The sequence below is a fragment of the Bidens hawaiensis genome, unplaced genomic scaffold, assembly GCF_021521415.1.
Source record: "Bidens hawaiensis isolate Kalapana, Puna unplaced genomic scaffold, B.hawaiensis_p1.1 tig00024447_1, whole genome shotgun sequence".
NCBI classification, from domain to species: domain Eukaryota; kingdom Viridiplantae; phylum Streptophyta; class Magnoliopsida; order Asterales; family Asteraceae; genus Bidens; species Bidens hawaiensis.
Genome location: NW_027493858.1, coordinates 253,663 through 275,143, shown reverse-complemented (window position 1 = coordinate 275,143; position 21,481 = coordinate 253,663). Strand labels below are relative to the sequence as shown.

Genomic DNA, 21,481 nt, shown 5'->3' with positions numbered 1-21,481 from the left:
TTTGATGGGATTCGGGATTTGATTCTTGGAGAAGATTCAAGACGCAGAAATTCAAGTAAATCATCAAGTGATATATTAGTCACAAAAGGTAGAGGTAGGGGAAAACAACGAGGCAGTGAGAGCAGGAAGAGGAGTCAGTCTAGGACTCGCAAAGATATTAAATGTTGGGGTTGTAAAGAGAATGGACACTTCAGGAATCAGTGTCCGAATGGTAAGAAAGAGGTGAACGTTACAGAAGTCAACACTGCAGGAGAATGCCCAGAGGATGAGTTTTACATTCCTAGTATTGAGGATAACGTTGATTCTTGGGTGATGGATTCTGGTGCATCGTTTCATGTCACTCACTGTAGTGAAACGATGAAGAATCTTAAGGTTGGGGATTTTGGAAAGGTTCGACTTGCGAACGATGATATTCTAGGGGTTAAGGGTATAGGAGATGTTGATTTGATCACTTCAGCAGGTACTTCTTGGACTTTGAAAGACATGAGGGTTATTCTAAGTTTGAAGAAACGTTTGATTTCAGTTGGGCAGTTGGATGACCAGGGGTACGATGTTATGTTCGGGAATGGGCAGTGGAAGGTAGTCAAAGGGAATCTCGTGGTTGCTCGTGGCAAGAAACTGGGTTCGTTGTATATGGTCGATATGTCACCGAAAGGAGTGAATTCAGTTTTGGTGAAAGAAAAAGTCCGATTCACAGAATCTCGTGGGCAGAAGAAGGTTCGTTTTGCAAGTAACAAACCCAGAGCCAAAGTGAAGATTCAGGATGAACGAGCTAGGAAGGTTAAATCAGTCAAAGGACATCGTGACAGTGGGAGCACAAGTCGTGTTTCAGTTACAGTTCCAGGTCGACAGTGGATTAAGAAAACCAGTATTCCGGCGGTAAAAGTCTCTCCAGTGGATTACTTGCTGAATATGGAGAGTGTTTGTTCTCAGGGTATCTCAGGATCCGGTAGTTCGTTTCGGTGGGAGCCGGTAGGGACAGAGAATAGGTCAGGGGCAGTTTTAGTCGTGACTGATGTGTTGGAGCTCCGGGGGAGCTTCAACGGGCCTTCAGGTTAATTGATGAGAATGCGGTGGCAACTAGAAGTTAAATGTTTTGATTACAGAAGTACAATCAGGAGTGCAGACGAGAGTACTCAAGGCCTCCGAGTGGGAGTTTGTTGGTTTCGTAGGCCTTTTCGGTGTAGGCCTGGTTTATTATTTGAAGTCCAAAGGGCAGGCCCGGTCCGGTTTGGATTTCTTGTTTAATAAGATACAAACCCTAAGTGTTTCACTATATATATGATTGTTATGTAATTGTAATCGTTGTCACTCAATAAAGATATACCTAGTTGCCACCCGTGGACGTAGGTCAGTTTAGACCGAACCACGTTAAATCCTCGTGTCGTTATTTCTTTCGTGTCGTGTTCGGTTCGTGTGTGCGTTTAATCCTAACAGTTTTATCTCCATGCATCCGAGGATGATAAACCAAACAACAAGATTATGAATTACCTAAAAAAACCAACCTTTTTATCCAGAGGCGGCCCTACTGTATTAGTAGGTAAAGCTAGGGCTTGAGGCCCCAGAAAAATGAGGGTCTCTGTTAATTAATTTTCGGTATTTATATATATGCATAATCATATATATATATATTAAAAATAGTTGGTTATCTAACAACTTTTCTACGTTGTCCTGTTGGTTATGCCTTAACCATCCAATCTTTCCCACCTATCTAATTTTCATCCACGCATGTTCGATTCCAACTCTAATTAACCATTTTTAAATTAGTTATTTCATGTTCACTATTTAATCCTTTTGTTTTTAAATTAGTATATATGATTAATTAGAGTATAAGAAGAAGTAACCTCAAATAATGATGATCGAACTGGGTGATATGGGAAGAAACTACTAATTTCTTGTGATCGGAAAGAATGGTAAACGTACGGTCAGATCCTGGTTTAATTTTATCCAACAAAACTGTTTTCATGTGGTCGATATATTTCTATTATTATTATCTTATGATTGAAAATTCAATTTGCAATGATTAGGCTACATGACACACTTTATTTTTCACCAGTTTGATTAGTTATATCAGTGTAATCTTAGGTTTTTTAAAACCCTTCAATCTCACGTTCTACCTATGTTGTACTTCATTCTTCACTATTCCTCTGTGTATGGAATTTAAATACAAAAAGAAATAAACGTAAAAAGAAGAAAATTTTAATTGGGCAATGTTGTGCGTGGGCTGGGGTGATTGGGACCCCATAACTAGTGTATGGGGTGGGGACGTGGTATTTTAGTGACCTCAGTGCCATTATTGGTGTTTCTAAAGTATACCCTTAGCCTTACGCAAAAGTTAACACAAAAATAATGGTTATTCTTTATATCTTTTTTTCACAATCAAGCCACACCACCCCCCTCCACAACCTAGAGAGGAGCCGACCGAACAAAACTTACATATAAAATTAAGTTGATGCTAATTCGACTACTCCATGTATTTTGCATTTCGAACTTTTTTTGAACAAAAGGACGGATACCAGGACTTGATATCATGACCAATTATCTCTTCTGTCTTAGTCTCTTTGCCTCCAAAAAGCTTTTCGTTAAAGGGCTTTCTATAATCTCCAACATGCAATTATCACAACCCTAGAACGAACACATTCTTCTCTTGATCTCCCAACCCCACTTGCTTAACTCCAACAAATATTTAGCCGAGAAGGCATAAATAAGTGCACCTTACACCGAGACCTAATAAACTCCCACACCACATACGTGACCGAACAACCCGAGAAGCGATGATCAACTAATAGTAATAGATAATGAATACATTCAAAGATAATTAATACCATGTGTTCTTTCAAACACATAAAGATAAATTTCCACCGAAACTCCGAATTTTATTCTTTATATATATATATGATAACATGCCTTTTCATAAAGTCATAAATTTATAACAGAAAATTTTTGAGATAGATAAACATGGATCAAAAAATTTACGAAAGTACAATGAAAAACAACTTTTTAAAACTAGGAAAATCCAATGAAACAAAGACGCCTAATCTTGTTAGGCACCACTAGGCGGCAATTAGTGTAACGCTAAAGCCCATGAATAATAATTTGCCAGCGTCGTTATATCACATGTGTCGCACTTAAGCTACAAAGAAGCATGAAGAGAGCGAACAATCTAAAAATGTGACGTCTGCATAAGATAAGGCTCTTTTGTATCCTACACACCAAAGTATATAGGCCCCTTTGGAGCCTAACCAATCGTCCAATCAGACACTAGCAAGCTCCTAGCCAAACGAGTAAGACACCATTTTAGCTTAAGTATCCTAAGAGCAACTATAACAATAAACTCATACAAACTGACACATAATCCAATTAAAAAATTAAAACAAAGACCATGAAAAAAATTAAAAAAGCCCACAGCAAATCTTTGTTACATCCTATTCCAACTTTTTCTCAAAAACCCACAGCAAATCTTCACAAATCCAATTAAAAAATTAAAACAATATATATAGTGTGTGTGTGTGGGTGTGTGTATGTGTATGTGAGGAAGGAGAGAGAAAGTCGGGCCACATGTGAAGTCCTTTGTAAGGTTGTAGGTAGGGGTGTCAACTCCTGATACGACCCGAAATCCAACACGAACCCGACACGAAAAAATATAGGTTTTGGGTCGGTCGACACGACCCGTTTTCTTAAACAGGTCAACCCGAACCCGACACGTTTAAAAAACAGGTCAACTCGAACCCGACCCGTTAAAAAGTGGGTTGACCTGTTAACTTATTTAACATCTTTAGAGAAGTTAATATTTTGATTATAGAGATAATAAGTGTTAAATTTTAAAGTTAAATATTTTGATTTTTAATTTTTCATATATCAATTTTTTAAAAGTAAAACTTTTTTTATACTACTTTTATCTACTTTTTACTTCAAACATTTTTACATTATTAAGTCTAACTATCTATTCTATGGTTATTTCGGTTGTTTGTTCTTATCTTAGGCTAAATATGTGAACCTAAGTTTGTTAATCGAGAATGAGAGATAAATACACAAAAACAATTAGGTTTATCACAAATTATTAACAAGTTTTATATAATTAAGAGAAATTAATTGTTTAATTTATTACTAAGTTAATAAGTATTACCCGTATACGTATATGAAAGTAAAATGGGTTGACCCGAAACACAACCCGAACACGACACGAATCTAAATGGGTCGACCCGACACGACACAAATAAATATATGGGTTGGGTTAGGGTTGAAGAATTTCAACACGCTAACCCGCCAACCCGAAACTCATCAACCTGTCAACCCACCAACCCGACACGTTTGACACCCCTAGTTGTAGGCAAGGACTTGAACCACTAATTTGAGGCCTATAATGGTAGAGTTGGTTATATGATTGTCTGTCATGTTGCAAGGTAGATTCAAACATGAGGAAAACCCCCTTGTTGTAGATTATCTAACAAGGCACTGTTTCGACGTTACCTACTAATTACCATAGAGGACAACTTCTTAGCCCGATCTTTCTTTTTAGGATCCTAGGTAACCTAATTGCGATACTTTTTAGATTGTGATGCTGCCAAATTATTTTTCATGGATTCAACATAAAGGTAAAGTGTTGCTGAATGAGATTAGGTCTTTGTTTCATTGGTTTTGCCTAGTTTTAAAAAAGTTGTTTTTCGTTGCGTAATTTTTGTACTTTTTTTGACCCACTTGTTTATTTTAAAATTTTTCCCTATACATTTTTATCTAAAAATCTTTATATTTAAGTTGTGATGTTAAAAATATATGTATAAATTTGTATTGACGTACCATTATACAGTCAACAGTGCAATCCCTTATTCTTTGACCGTTAATTTTTCCGTTGACATTTTTGTCAATGATGGCTAAAATGTCAAACCTACAAATCTACAACAACTACATTTCATCATATCATAACACATAATCCAACTTGGCGTTGGCGTGAAATGTAACCTTTAATATATGTTTTATATGATAATACACAAACTTCTAATAAGATCCATCATACAAATAGGAAACGATAAATATACATGAAATGATTCGATATAATTACAACACAGATAAACGCAATCTAAAGAAACTTTAATCAATTATATTTTCGTTTCATGAACGGATACAAATAGGAGATTATAAGCAAGATAGAACAAGTAACATAGAAGTGGATGGAAGAACCAGAGAAGAAAATATGAAAAAAACCAATACACTCAATATTTATTCATATCCTATTCTCCCAACTCCCAAACTCTTGTGCATTATATTCATGAACAACAGACCTGCTTTCTTCATGGGCTGCTAAGTTGGGCCAAAGAAGGACTAATATGATGCATAAATCGTAACACATTACCGTGATTCGGCTATCTATTTATGGCATCAAACAAACAAATTTGGGTATTTCTGTTTTAATACTTACTATCATGATCTGATGTTATAACATGTGGCTTTAGAAATCGAATGACAGTAATGTTTAATAAAATATAGTATGTCTAAGACATGGGATTCATATAATCATACAAATATTGAAAGTAATGTTAAACTCATACACATAATACACATCCTGATTATAACCATATATGTAATGCCCCTCCATCATGGGTTATAATATCCCAAAAACACAATAAGAATTCCATATAAGCAACACGGGTTATAAACCATAAAGCTTGGTATTTTTCGACATGTTATAAGAATTCCATATAAGCAACATGGGTTATAAGCAACATGTTCAACTCAAAAAGATCTATTCTTAATCCAAAGAAAATATGAAGACTTGGTATTTTCCAAAACTTAATAAATCATAAAGCTTTTTACCTTGTATTAGTTAATGAAGTGTTTTTCATATTACCATTTTGTAAAACAATGGTTTTTATCCATGTATTAATTCAATAATGTTTTCAACTTTATAAGGTGTTAAAACTTTTTAATTATTCCGCTACGTATATGTTATGCATGAAAAACCATTGATCACCCACTTAGGCCTAAAACCGCGGTGTGACATCTATATAAAGTTGTAACTACGCTTAAATATTCACTATTAAATAAGACAATTATGATTATTCAAATGTTTAGAAGAAACTAATTCATAAAGATAAAAAAATTATAATGTTACATATGAAATAAACTACATTGGATGAACTTAAATTCCCTCATTTAACCCGTTAACCGGTCCAATATCGGGCCGGGCTCAAAAAGGTCGTGTTAAAAGGAAGGAAGCCTAGCAATTAACCTAAACTTTTCATAAGAAACCCAAAACACAAACCGCCAAGGCCCGAGCCGAGCCCAAGTAGGAAAAAACCCTTTTCACAAAGCTCTAAACCCTTCAAATCTAACAGTTTTCACCAAACAATCATAACTACTTGTATACTCATTACCCACCTGGTTCATCATTCGCGTCTTGACTACTTGTATACTCATTACCCATAAGTTACCCACCGAGTAACTTATGGTTGTAGCCGTGAGGCCCGACATCATAGAGGCTAATGTGTGCGCGTATATGTTATCGTTAGCAATGTTACCATTAATAACAAAATATGTTTTGCATGATCATAACAAGCTAATTCTCCCATGTTTACTAAAAACGCTCTTTGAATATTTGGAATAACACCCCTCCAAAGTCCTTTAAATCAGTCGATGTTGATGATTTTCGTTAGGGCGTCAATTGACCCGGTGTATCGTGGCTGGAGCCTTGGCTAACCATACGCCCATCGGCTTGCATCCTCGCTTTAACCAGATCAGCAGGGCTAGCCACTACCTGCACTATTAATGCAAAGATTTGACCAATTTTGACCCAAATGTACAATTTCAACTAGGGATGCAAACGGGCCAAGCTGAGCCCGGTTCGTGTATTATTTATTTATTAATTTATTAACATTTTTAATTATTTTTATATTTTTTGAGAAGCCTTAAGTGAGCCTAGCCACGAGCCAATCTTGTGGGCAACACCTTAAACAAGGCAAAGCTCGAGCCAAGCTCGTGGGCAGCACCTTAAACAGACCAAAACACGGCTCGAGCTCGATAGTATAGTGTGAAATTAATACATAGATGTCCAAAAGAGCTAAAACTTAAAATATACACAAGGCTTGAGCTCGATAATTAAACGAGCTTTATTTCAGGCTTGAGCTCGACAAGGTTCGTCTAGTTTCGATCTTTTTATCGATCCGATCTCAAGTAGCTTACGAGCAGGTCAGCTCGTTTGCACCCCTAATTTCAGCAGTAGGGTTTGCAATTTCAAAACTTTATATGAATCCTAAATCCTAAATTTGGTACAAGTTCACAAATTAAACAACTTCCTCCTAAATCAAGATAATTAACTAATCCATCTTCCGTGTGCAAACTCACATTGTTTTCTCATCCAAATAACTTAATTCAACAACAATCAGCAATTACATGTCAAAATTCATAAGAATATATAACAATTTAATAAATCCGTAACTTAAACTAATTAGCTCAAATGTATACCAATTAATTAGTTACTAACTAAAAAAATATAATTTAAGCCTAAATTCATTGTTTTGATCCAACTCAAAATTTTCAAACTTAAATGACAAAACCAAAAAATCCAAATCCCAAGTCTCCGTTTTAGCCCAAAACCGACTCAAACTAAAGCATGCAGCCCGTTTAGTTATCAATTATAATAATCTGATTATAACCATATATGTAATGCCACTCCTGAAGAAACACTAAGTGACCCGGTACAGATTATAGATAATCTGGGGGTTAAGTAATGTTTCCCACGAGAATGAGGTCCAACAGAGACGGTTGTTCTTCAGGGGACCTGCAAAACAAAACACCGTAAGCTCGTCACTGAGAAGGGGGGGGTTCCTCCTTGTGACCACCCTCCGGCGTGAGAATCAGACTAGATTGCTCTGAATATAAGTGTATATTAAGAGATTGCTAGATAACTGGATAGCAGATGATCTTACCATTCCAAGATGTTGGAGTATTTATAGCCGAAGGTAGGTTTCCTAGAAGGTACAGCCGGCTGAATAGTATTCCTGTTCTACCAACAGTGGACTATGCACAGGCCATACTGGTTGGTGGGTAGGTTACGGCCAACAGTGACAAAGTCGGCTGCACTATTCCACCAACTGTAGATTATGCACGTCCCACCTACTGTGGATTGTACGCAGGCCATGCTGGTTGGTGAATAGGTTACGGCCAGCAGTAACACTATTCCACCAACTGTAGGCTGCGCATGTCCCACAGTAAGGGTTGGTGAGTAGGCAGCGGCTAATAGTGACAAACAGTACTAGAGGGTGCTCCTCCTCGCACTGTTGTCGGTGAGCTGTCACCCTGTGATTGGCTCATGGGCTGTTCTGGTTAGATCGTCTGTCGTATCCATACCTTGGTAGGTATAGTACAAAAGATCTTTCAGAATCATACAGACTGGCTCATTTAGGCGGGATTGTTCCCGCCTTGCTCATTCCTTCATGTGACTACTGAAGCATCTAGTGTCTTGTGCGTGTAGCCCTGCTGTCTGCGGGTAGCCTTCCCTGATGGCTTGTATCCGCAACTGCAGGAACAGGCGGGGTACTTCACCATTGGGAGGCTTTCCCTGCGTGTACAGCTTGCGTACTGCGCGTAAGATTCTATGAGCATGGTGGGTCCTGCGGGAGCAGATGGCCTTTGCGCAGACGTCCCTGTTCAAGGTGAGTCTTGCGGGACCAACTGGTCTCTGCTGGGACCTACCTCTTCAAGTCCCCCCAGTCCAATGTTCTTCTCATGAATGTTTAATGAAGTGAGGTGAACTTTTGGACTTTAAGCAAGGGGTTTTGAAAAGGGTTTTTAGTTTTAAGGTTCTCCGTGGGGATTCTTCCCGCGGGTTTCCTAATGTCACTTGCAAAAATTCCCGATTTTTTTGCTTGATCTTTGGGTATGATGCGGGTAGGTATGTAACCTTCTCGCAAGTCAGGAGCGTTGAGTCTCACTTGTGTGGATTCTCCTTGAGGTTTTAGTGGTTTTGAACATAGTGATCAATTATGTTTAAACCACCAATTCCATCCTGGAGCCTCAAACAATGTAGTTCTCGACGTTCCCGCTATGCGGGGATGTTATTTCCGTTTCTGCAAGCATTGCCCAGAAGATCCTTCTTGGTTTCAATTCCCTGCGGAGCGCTAGGTATGTGAAGGGTTTTGCCTTAACACTGTACCCGCGCTCGTCTTACGGTTACTTTACTTTCAAGGTACCCCTGGCGTCAATTCCCTGCGGGTGCTAGGTATGTGAAGGGTTTTGCCTTAACACTGTACCCGCACCCGTCTTATAGTTACTTTGTTGCCGGGGTATTCTTGGCTTCAATTCCCTGCGGGTGCTAGGTATGTGAAGGGTTTTGCCTCAACACTGTACCCGCATCCGTCTTATGGTTACTTGGTTGCCAAGGTAAGGGGTATTTTCCCGCTTATTTTTGAATCTTTTTGAATTTTGAATTTTGAAATTCGAAAGGTTGGTGAGGATAAGAACAGTCCAAACATCTGAAACGTCGTGCGACAGTTTCTTCTGACTGTGTCAGGACGTGCAGGAAGTTATGGTGACGTGACAGTACATGGTCATTCCAGACGCTTTTTCAGGCGCGTGGGCGCGATTTTTCGGGCGCGTGGCCGCGAAATTTCTGGCACGCGTACTTTTTACAGCTGTTGCCAGCTTGCTTTTTGCCACGCGTCATAGTTTCATTGCACCCTCGATTTCTCTCTCCTCCGCATTAAATTCACCGCATTAATTGCGATTAGTATATAAAGGGGGAGAGGGTCCTTTTTAATTCACACCTTCACCCTTCTCTTCTTCTTAGCGATTTCCGGCAAATACTCCCCTTTTCAGGCAAGCATTTTCCCGAAATCGCTTTCTGCAAGATGTCTTCACATGATCTCGAGTCTACCACCGATGACAGGAGTACTGCTGGTGAGTGCCAGTGTGCTCTACCCGGCGATCAGTACCGGTATGTTGTTAGGAAGTTCATGCTCGATCCTTTCGAGCCTGAGTTTCCTGAACCCCATCAGACCGTGTACGATGCCCCCCGAGGCAAGATCGGGGTTTATGCAGCATTCTTTGTCTATGGGAATCTTAGGTTCCCATTGACAAAGTTTGTTTACCGTGTCCTTGAGAGGCACGGTGTTCATCTGACCGAGTTGCACCCCATGGCGATCGCCAAGATTCGCCATTTCGAGTGGGTGTGCCGGATTCTGGGCATTGAGCCCTATGTGGACCGCCTGATGACCTTCTATACTTGGAGGTGCATCCAAGGGTGGTACACCCTGACAACCCGGATCAAGGGTTTGAAGATTTGCTCGACCGAGCGCAGTCTCCGATCGTGGAAGCGGGAGTTCTTCTACATTTCTGCCCGCGCCATCCCCATTGCCATGAAGTTTAAAAAGGGCCAAGCAATTCCGAGCCACCACGCCACCAACTACCAGGAGGCGGAATGGTTTGCAAAGATATCCCGGGTCCAATCTCCGGTTTACCGGTTTGCGGAGTCCGGGATGGTGATGCTGGGGATGAGCCGGGTATGGAAGGAGGCGTCTCAGGTTCCCATCCTTCTCGAATACGGTTTGAACTCTACTCCTTATGGTATGTCTTGTCTTTCTTGCTGATATGAGTTTGTCTTCTAACTGTTTCTTTTCTTTCAGAGGGGAACAATTTGGAGTCGCTCCTGTACCCGCGGAAGCTGACGATCCTGTGCGGATGGGTACTCGTGCTCTTGATGAGAACGAGTTGCCCATCCTGGAGCAAACAGCGGATCGGTTTGTGGAGGTTTATCCGCTGGGCCACGAGATCCTGAGCCACCGGCGGCCAGGTAAGGCGTTATCCTCTCCTCCACCCCTCAGTGCTGTACCCGCTGCTGGAATTCCTTACACCCTGTCTTCTTCTGAGGAATCCGTAGATGGTCCTCCGTTAGCGCGGAAGAAGCGGGCTGCGGCGGGAAAGGGAAGGAGAAGGCGGCCTCCACAGCCGATCCAGTGCTCCTATCTGACACTGAGTCAGATAGTGAAGAGGCGGGGGGGGAAGCCCGGTGGTGAGAAGACCACTGTTCCGGAGGCTACGACTGTTACCTCTGGAGAACCAATGACGACGACGGTGACCGGCATCAAGAGACCGGCTCCATCGGGTTCGTCCCCCGCCCGTCCGTACGTTCAAGCTGAAGAAAACCTGTAAGTACAACTCTCTTAGCTTTTGTCTTCGTAGTTTAATCTTCAAGTCTTTTTAACACTTTTCTTCTTTACGCAGGTGTGGATGTTGGCGCATTCCAGGGTGAGGGGCCGAGTACAACCTCTCCGCCAATGACGGTAGGCTTGGTCAGCCTACCTGAGGCGTCGACCCAGGCGCCTGCGCCTGCTTCCGCTGGTTCAGTTGCTCATACTGAGCCAACTGTTCCAGCCGAGACGACGTCACCGCCGGCTGTGAGTGCGATTTTTACAGCATCCTTCACAGAGCCGGCGGTTACTTTTGCCGCGGATTCTGCGGCAGCGACCGCGGCGGCGACCACGGCGACTGCTACCATGCCCCCGGCAACGACGGCTGGTCCCTCAGGTACGCGTGGGGCTTCTCGCATCTTTCCGCCACCTTCCCATCTGCCTGACCTCTTGGATGGATTTCCATTGGGTTCAGGTGATGGGTTCGGCGGCTATCGGCCTGTAATTGATCCTACAGGTGCGTAGGATTCCTTTGGCCCTTTTTCACTTATATATTTTATCATCTTTTCCTAACTGCTTTTTGTTTTCTGCAGTTTCAGATTCCAATGAAGTGTATGTTCCGCGATGGAACATACGCCGAGGAACAACCCTTCGTACCCCTGTGGAGTGCGTGGACTGGGCTCGCCACGCTGCTCCCCATGGTGCGTTGGGGGAAGCCATGGCTAGCTACCAGGAGGGTAGGCTAACCAACGAGCTTCGAGTTCTCCAAGCCCGGATGCAGCCGCGCGTCGAGCTGCTTTGTCGTGAAAACGACAAGTTGAAAGCAGCTCGCGCCAAGGAAGTATCCCAAGCGCGGGCTCTTCGGGAGGAGAACCAAAAGCTGTCCGCAGCTGCTGCGGAGAAGGAGAAGGCCTTCAAGGCCCTCGAGGTTGAGGTTCAAGCGCGACTCGAGGCCCGCTCCAAGGCTGCCCAAGCTGTTAACGAACAGCTTCGGCTGGCTAAGGAGACTGCGAGGAACGCAACCGAGAGGGCCACCAAGGCTGAAGCCGTTGCTGAGCCTTTGCGTGTGGAGAATGAGGAGCTCAAGGCCAAATTAGAGGCTCTCCAGCGTGCTCATGATGCCTTGGCGATGGAAGATGCCAAGAAACTCCAGGAGATCTTGGACCAGAGGGGCGTGCTTGACCATACCGAGCGGAAGCTTAAGGGCGTCGAAGAGGCTGCCGCAAAGGAAGTTCTACTTGCCAATCTTAACAAAAGCGAAGCCGAACGCGCCTGCACCCAAGCTCAAGCCGCCCTTCAAGAAGCTCTGGTTGCCAAGGAATGGCTTCTTCGAGAAGCGTTGTCTCAGGTAAGTCTATCCTCATGTCTTCACGCTTTTCTTTGTAGATAGGGTGCTGACACTTGTATATTTTCTTATGTAGGTTGTGCATCGGGTCTTCTCAGAGACATCCTACGACGATGCAATGAGCGCAGCCCTCAACGCTTCTCACGAGGATGGGGAACGGGTCGGCTTCCTGCTTGGTCTAGGGTTTGTTGAGAAAGGCGTCCCGCCATCCAACTTCCCTTTGTACAATGTAGATACCGAAGCCATATATGACCAAGCAGTAAATCAATACGCCGCCTTCCCGCATCCGGTGGTGGAGAAGGTGAATGAAATTGCTGCTGCTGATGACGGGCTACCTATCCTTAAGGCTTACCTTGAACAGCCACGCTCTACTGACGGCGCTGGTCCAAGTGGAAGTGGCCCTGAAGCCTGATCCTGAAGATCCCTTCCCACTACTAGGATAGATTTAGTTTGTATAGATTTACTTTCTTGTAGGCGGGTAGTTACCCGGCCATTCTTGTAACGAATATTTATGAAATGTAAATCTTTGTGCGGCTAAGACCGCTTGATTCATTGGATTCTTTGCTTTATAAACGTTATATGACTTACATACTTAAGTTTAAATTAGCAATTTTCCAAGTGTTTAGAATAAGTTAACCTTTGAACGTGGTAGATAGGTGTGAAGTTTTGCTTCCTCTTCCGTGATTGTGCGGGTAGGACCGTCACTTGCACGTAGTAGGATGGCTAAACTTTACCATCTGACCTGCGTGTAGGTTTACATTATTTGAGGATAAGTTAACCTTTGAACGTGGTAGATAATAGGTGTGAAGTTTTGCTTCCTCTTTCGTGATTGTGCGGGTATGACCGTCACTTGCACTTAGTAGGATGGCTAAACTTTACCCATATCTGACCTGCGTGTAGGTTTTCCTCATTTTTTTTTTTTTTTTTTTTTTTTAGGATAACCTTTGAACGTGGTATATGATAGGTTGAAGTTTTGCTTCCTTGTTCGTGATTGTGCGGGTAAGACCGTCACTTGCACTTACAAGGATGGCTAAACTTTACTTACATCATACCTGCGTTTAGGTTTCCCTTAACGTTGTGTTTATGCGGGTTTTTTCCGTCTTCCACACGTAACGACTTACTTCTTCCCGTTTACGCGGTGAATACCGGTATCAGTGGGAAGTTCATAAGTATAAAGGTAAACACATTATGAAAGGAGAATCATTTCCATTAGAAGTGGCTCTAGGCCTTTTCTTTACAAGTTTTGGAATTGATCTACAACATTTGCGTAATTGAGCTCCATTCCATGTTCTTGGGATGGGAGTGCCATCGAGCCTTTCGAGCCGGTATGCGCCCTTTCCCATGATTTCTTTGATAATGTATGGCCCTTCCCAGACCGGGGCCAGCTTTCCCGGGCGCTCTTGGTTTGAAGCCTCGTTGTTACGCAGTATGTAGTCTCCTATATTGAAGTTGCAGAGTTTTACCCGCGTGTTGTAGTACTTTTGCATTTGTCGTTTGTAGTTCTCTTCACGCACTGCGGCTAAGTCTCTGCGTTCCTCGGTTAGCATTAGATCCAACCGTCTTTCCGCATCATTGTCTTCTGGCTGACTCAAGACCTTTGGTGAGGGTAGACCAATTTCGACCGGGACCATGGCTTCAGTGCCATAAGTGAGGCTGAACGGGGTTTCTCCCGTACTGGCCTTCTTCAGCGTTCTGTTTGCCCAAAGGACGTGCGGAAGCTCGTCCACCCAGCCGGATCTGTGTTCCGATAGTCTCTTCTTGATGCCTTCGACAATGCTCTTATTTGCTCTTTCCACCTCACCATTACCTTGCGGGTGTGCCACTGAGGTAAAGGTGTGGGTGATTTGAAGTTCTTTTAGCCACTGTTGTAGCTTCTTGTCAGCAAAGTTGGTGCCGTTATCGCTCACCAAATTCTGTGGAAGTCCAAAACGACAAATAATAAATTCCCAAATAAATTTTTTGATATGTTTCGCGGTTGTTTGGGCTAAAGGTTTTGCTTCTATCCACTTGGTGAAGTAGTCGATGGCTACCACTAGGAACTGAACATTTCCTGCTGCTGTAGGAAATGGGCCTGTCACATCGATGGCCCACTTCTGAAATGGCCATGAAGAAGTGACTGGAACAAGTTCATTCTTTGGGCGGTGCGTGTTGGGTGCGTAAAGCTGGCAAGACCTGCATTTTCTGATGTATGCCAGTGCATCCGTATGCATCCCCGGCCAAAAGTATCCCGCGTTGTTTAGCTTGGCTACAACAGCGCGAGGACCTGCGTGTACTCCACAGTTGCCTTCGTGTACTTCCCTTAGGAGGTAGTCAGCATCTTGGTTGTCCACGCATCTCAAGAGTGGGCCAAGAAAGTTACGTCTGTAAAGGATGTCGTTGACGAGCTGATAATTTAGTGCTTTACAGCGTAGTTTTCTTGCCTGTGTTTTTGACTCTGGTAGTGTTCCTGCTGCAAGGTAATTTATTATTGGTGTCATCCACGTTTCTATACCGGTTTGGATGACACAAATTTCCTTGTGCGGGACTGATGGTGCTTCGAGGAGTTCAATGCGGATGTCCTTTCCCAAGTGGGTGAAGGCTAGTGATGCAAGCTTGCTTAACGCATCCGCAGATTTGTTTTCGCTGCGCTTGACGTGTATGACTTTACAATCATTAAAATCACGCATAAGGGTTTTTGCCTGAGCGAGGTACAGGGCCATTGTGTCGTTTACAGCCGTGTACGTCCCATTTATTTGGTTGGCCACTAGCATGGAATCCACGTGGGCTTCCAAATTTTTCACTCCCATCTTACGCGCCATTCTCAAACCGGCCAAGAATGCTTCGTATTCGGCTTCGTTATTCGTACTTGGAAAATCCAACCGAATAGCGTAAGTATATTCTTGGCCTGCTGGGTTGGTTAATTTTAACCCTGCGCCTGAACCCTCGTTATTGGCTGCTCCATCAGTGTAGAGTCGCCAGACATCATTGATGTCCTGTGCTGGGGAGGGTTGAGCCTCCTCCTGGCACTCTTTCTCCCGCGAAGCGGGGACTTCTGCAATAAAATCGGCCAGGACCTGGCCTTTTATGGCTGGTCTTGGCTTGTACTTAATTGCATATTCTCCCAATTCAATTGCCCATTTGGCTAGACGTCCCGATAATTCGGGTTTGCCTAGAACGTTTGAGAGTTTGAAGTTGGTGAGAATGGTGATTGGGTGGCCCTGGAAATATCGTCTTAACCTGCGTGAAGCGTGTATAAGTGCTAAGACCAATTTTTCGAGGGTAGAGTACCGGGTTTCTACGTCTGTTAGTACACGGCTAACATAATAGATTGGCATCTGGATGCCTTTTCGTTCTGTTAGCAGGACTGCCCCGGTTGCTCTATCTGTTGCGGAAAGGTATAGGATTAACTCCTCTCCCGCTTGTGGTGCTGTAAGTGTTGGGAGTTCGATCAGGCGTGACCGAATCTCCTGAAAAGCTGCTTCCGCTTCTGGTGTCCAGCGGAAGTGCGTTTTCTTTAAGCAGTTTCTCAATGTTGACACGAAAGGAAACGACTTATCCGCATGGTTTGCCAAAAAGCGATTAAGTGCGACTAGTCGTCCATTCAGTGTCTGAGCCTGTTTGATGGTGGTAGGTGATTCCATTTTAACAATGGCTTCGACCTTTTCAGGGTTCGCTCTGAAGCCATCTTTAGTAACAATGACTCCCAAGAACTTCCCTTCTTCCATCCCAAATGAACACTTGCTCGGGTTGAGCTTCATGTTTATCTTTCTGAGCATGTTGAAAGTTTCTTCAATGTCTTTCAACATCGCTTCTGGCTCGGGGCTTTTGATGACCAAATCATCCATATAGACTTCCAAGTTTCTCCCGATTTGGGCATGAAACTCTTTGTCCATCAGTCGTTGGTACGTGGACCCTGCATTCTTAAGTCCGAATGGCATCATTTTATAACAAAATGTACCATCGGGCGTCCGAAATGCGGTTTTGTCCTGGTCATCTACGGCCATGTGGATTTGATGGTACCCCTTATATGCATCCAAGAAGCATTTAAGGCGAAATGGTGCCAACGAATCCACCTTAAGATCAATTTCTGGTAACGGATAACAATCTTTGGGGCATGCTTTGTTCAAATCTTTGAAATCTATGCACATGCGCCATTGTTTGTCATTCTTCGGTACCATTACGGGATTTGCAACCCATGTTTGATATCTACTAACGCGTATGATGCCTGCGTCAAGGAGTTCCTTGACTTGGGTTCTACACGCGTTAGTTTGTTCAGGCCCCATTACTCTGCGCTTTTGTACGACTGGCGTGACAGCCGGATCGCACTTGAGCTTATGCTCCGCCTTACTTCGGGGTACACCAGTCATGTCAGCTGGTGCCCACGCAAAGATGTCAGCGTTTTTCTGCAGTAAGCGTTTGAGTAAGGTGCGGGTGGGATCAACGATTGTTGGTCCAATGGTAACGGCCTGGTCGGGGTATTTGCCATTGAAGGCCCATTTTTCCGGTTCGGTTATGGTTGGTTTAACCATCTTTGGTTTGGGTTTAGATGAGACAGATGCGATGCATACCTGGGGAATGCCAGTGATCATCGCTACACCCTCAGCTGTTGGCCATCCCATCATGCCGTGGACTGAAGATACCACGGCGTTGAATCTTGCCATCCCGTCTCTCCCGAAGAGGATGTCGTACGTGTGGTGTGGCTTCCTCATCACGACAAAGTCCACATCCTCTGTGCGGGAGTGTTTCCCATCTGTAAGAGTGACGGGGAAAGATAGGATACCCAGGGGGGTTTCTGTACTGCCGTCAAACCCTTCCATTGAAGCGTAGACCGTTTCCAGGCGTTCTTTGTCTTCATCATCCAGCTTGTCAAAGAACTGCCTGTACATCACTGTTGACGAAGCGCCGTTGTCAACAAGAGTGCGGGAAGTGATGAAATGCCCCAGCTGGCTTTTGATGACGATGGGGCCTTCTTTGCTGGGGCCTCCTGGCACTCGCGGGAAGCGCACCTCAGCTTCCTTCCACGCGCATGGTTCTGTCATTCGTCTTTTTCTTCCTCCGACCTTGCCATGAACCATGTTGATGCTGATATCGACGGGCTTTCGTCCGTTACCTCTGTACCGGTTGTCATTCCTTCCTCCCTTCCTGATTGATGCCACGAGATGTGCAAGTCTTCCATCCTTGACAAATGCTTCAACAATGTCTTTCAAGGATGTGCACTCTTCAGTACCATGACCCTTTGTCCCGTGGAAATCACAGGACTTGCTTTGATCCGCATTAGGTTTCTGCCGGATCAATGGGGCTTTTGGCCATGGCAATTTTTCCGTGGCAAATATCTCCGTGACGCTCTTGGTGAGTGGCGTCCACCGGTTTTTTCGGTTTGAAGGGTGTGTGTTGTCCCTTCCGCCAACAAGAGGGCGAGAGCTGGATGAGGTGTCAAAGTTTACCCTTGACTGCCAAATACCTAGCCGCCTCTTTTTGTTCTGCCGGGCGGTCCTAACGTTGTTCTCCCTTGTCCTCTGCGTGTAAAGGTGTGTACTCTGGGGAAGATCCCTTCCCAGTTGCTTTTCCGTCTCGGCAAAGCGCTTTGCCGCCTTCATGATGGCATCCCAAGTTGATGGCATGCCATCCTTACCCGTCAATGTGCGGATAAGTTCTGGGTATTCGGCGCCTTGGATGAAGGCCGCGCGAACCAGATCCTCACTTATGTTGCCGAGACTTAGCTTTTTGGAATTGAAGCGGGTGATGAAGTCTAGTAAAGATTCATCCTCCTCTCTCACGCAGTTGAGGATCGTCCACTGCTCTTCAGTGTACTTCCTCTGTTGGCTAAAGTGCTGGCTGAACTTGTTCTGAAAGTCCGCCCAGTCGTATATGTGGTGGACCGGTAAACGATCGAACCATGCCCTGGCTGCTCCGACCAGAGTCATCTGGAACATGTAACACCACGTGGGTTCCGTCCAGTTACTGACGGTAGCCCCCGCAATGAACCTGTTCAAATGGTCGTCTGGGTCGGATAGACCATCATAAGTGCCAATGTTGGACATTTGTTTGGCACTTCTTGGGGCGATTGCTTCCGCAATGTCCCTCGCAAATTTTGACTTTCCTGCATTCGTAGCAGTTGGTCTAAAGGTTTTGGAGAAGTCACGCGGGTTTCTCTCCGCATTTGTTGGTTTAAAGGCTTCCCCAAAATTCCTTTTTGGCTGGGAGTCCGTTTCCTTACGCTTCCCTTTCACCTTATGGCGAGGGTTTGCGTCGGTATCGGACTCCTCCCTCTCGTCGTCTGAGTACTCGCCCTCGCTGTTCATAATGAGGTGTTGGCGAGTACTGCCGAATTCGTCAGCCTGTTGAACTGAACGCAAGCGTTCGTCCAACTCAGCTTGGAACTCCTTCTGACGTTCTTCGGCCCACGCCTTCACTTGATCTAGTGTTTGGCGAGGGACCCTCGTTCGTTTTTCCAGCTGGGTATTGGTGAACCCCAGTGGAATATTTACTCCACTTGCCCCGGCTTGGGTAGTCGGGGTAGTGTTCGTAAGGATTGTATAACCGCCGGTGTTCCCCCCAGTTGCTGGGGTTGTTACCGGGGTTTCTTGGTCGGTTACTGGCCTTTGGACCGGAGTAACGTTAACCATTTCTTCAGAAAATTCGAAAAAACTAAATTAGTTCTAGCTTTTATGCACGGATGGCGCCAATGAAGAAACACTAAGTGACCCGGTACAGATTATAGATAATCTGGGGGTTAAGTAATGTTTCCCACGAGAATGAGGTCCAACAGAGACGGTTGTTCTTCAGGGGACCTGCAAAACAAAACACCGTAAGCTCGTCACTGAGAAGGGGGGGTTCCTCCTTGTGACCACCCTCCGGCGTGAGAATCAGACTAGATTGCTCTGAATATAAGTGTATATTAAGAGATTGCTAGATAACTGGATAGCAGATGATCTTACCATTCCAAGATGTTGGAGTATTTATAGCCGAAGGTAGGTTTCCTAGAAGGTACAGCCGGCTGAATAGTATTCCTGTTCTACCAACAGTGGACTATGCACAGGCCATACTGGTTGGTGGGTAGGTTACGGCCAACAGTGACAAAGTCGGCTGCACTATTCCACCAACTGTAGATTATGCACGTCCCACCTACTGTGGATTGTACGCAGGCCATGCTGGTTGGTGAATAGGTTACGGCCAACAGTAACACTATTCCACCAACTGTAGGCTGCGCATGTCCCACAGTAAGGGTTGGTGAGTAGACAGCGGCTAATAGTGACAAACAGTACTAGAGGGTGCTCCTCCTCGCACTGTTGTCGGTGAGCTGTCACCCTGTGATTGGCTCATGGGCTGTTCTGGTCAGATCATCTGTCGTATCCATACCTTGGTAGGTATAGTACAAAAGATCTTTCAGAATCATACAGACTGGCTCATTTAGGCGGGATTGTTCCCGCCTTGCTCATTCCTTCATGTGACTACTGAAGCATCTAGTGTCTTGTGCGTGTAGCCCTGCTGTCTGCGGGTAGCCTTCCCTGATGGCTTGTATCCGCAACTGCGGGAACAGGCGGGGTACTTCACCATTGGGAGGCTTTCCCTGCGTGTACAGCTTGCGTACTGCGCGTAAGATTCTATGAGCATGGTGGGTCCTGCGGGAGCAGATGGCCTTTGCGCAGACGTCCCTGTTCAAGGTGAGTCTTGCGGGACCAACTGGTCTCTGCTGGGACCTACCTCTTCAACTCCCATCATGGGTTATAATATCCCAAAAACACAATAAGAATTCCATATAAGCAACACTAATAAAACCCACCAACAAAAATAACTAGCTAGTATATCTCAAAACAGAGTACTAAACAAATCTAAAAAAATTACATATCATGTCAAACCAACATCTATACCCTCAATGCATCAGACCTGCACATTGGGCAAGTGTTTTTCGACAATAACCAACGTTTGATGCATATGGCATGATATTGATGCCCACACTCGAGACGCCCGATCTTCTTGCTTTCTTCACAGTCACACAAACATATAGAGCAGGTATCTGCTTCCGAGTCTTTTATCTTCTTTCCTCCTGCCGTGTACACATGTAGACGCTTTGAAATATCTTCTTCTGATAAATCGGAACCGCTGGTGCTAGGGTTTAGTTGTTGCTCCAACTCTTCTACCATAATAAAAGTGTCTTCTGATAAACCGGAATCATTGGCATTTATTTGTCGCTCTAACTCCACCATCGTCAGCCTTTCTTCTAGATAAGCTTCAAACTCGTGAACGTAAGTGCCAAATCTGTTGAATGTGTTTTCTGGACTTGCATACTGTATGTAGTGATTTTGCGTATATGAACGCGTTGGTTGTTGATTCACTGGCGAGGTATTGGGGATGTCGAGAATGAATACATCGTCAAGAAACAAAACAAATTGAGGGTAGGGTTCGCCCGTTGCATAATGAACCGGAATGACTTGATCCCATGGAGCAGGAACGGGGAGCATAGGAACACGGTAAGTGTGGCGTGGTGGTTGCGGAATGGGGTGGTGATAATAAGAAGGATTCATCGTTAACCAGAAGAAACTGATTGATTATAATATGAACACAGGTTGCTAAACTTACCGATGGAGAGAAACTATGGATAATGAGTATTAAGTATAAGATGAATGGTATGATATTGTTGCCTTTGTATACTGTATACAGTTAATTAAAAGGTAATAACTTGCACTACAAGGTTCGTATGCTTCTAACGGTAACTACTAACTAGCACTTGAAGAGTTAATGCGTATCCTCGATTAGTTAGTATTCGTAATTCACATATTATCATGATTTAGTTTGTTAATATAATATATTTTGTTTCCTATTTTAATGTTTCACCGACTTATGATTAAAATTAAAAAAGTATATTTTGTTTCCTATTCTATATTTTTTTATATTTGTTTGTTGAGTCTTAAGTTTATTTGAAAACAATTTTTATTAAACTTTATTTAACTAAAATATCTTTTTTAAATTTTATCTTCAAGATTTACCTGGTCTAATCCTCTCCCCAAATATCTCAACTTTTTATCATCTCATTTAA

General features: G+C 43.8%; 1 pseudogene; it reads right to left on the bottom strand.

Annotated features, from left to right (window-relative positions):
* Positions 1–6,151: 6,151 nt before the first annotated feature.
* On the bottom strand, positions 6,152–20,651 carry LOC143569311 (mitochondrial uncoupling protein 3 pseudogene; annotated as a pseudogene).
* Between the last annotated feature and the right edge of the window lie 830 nt (positions 20,652–21,481).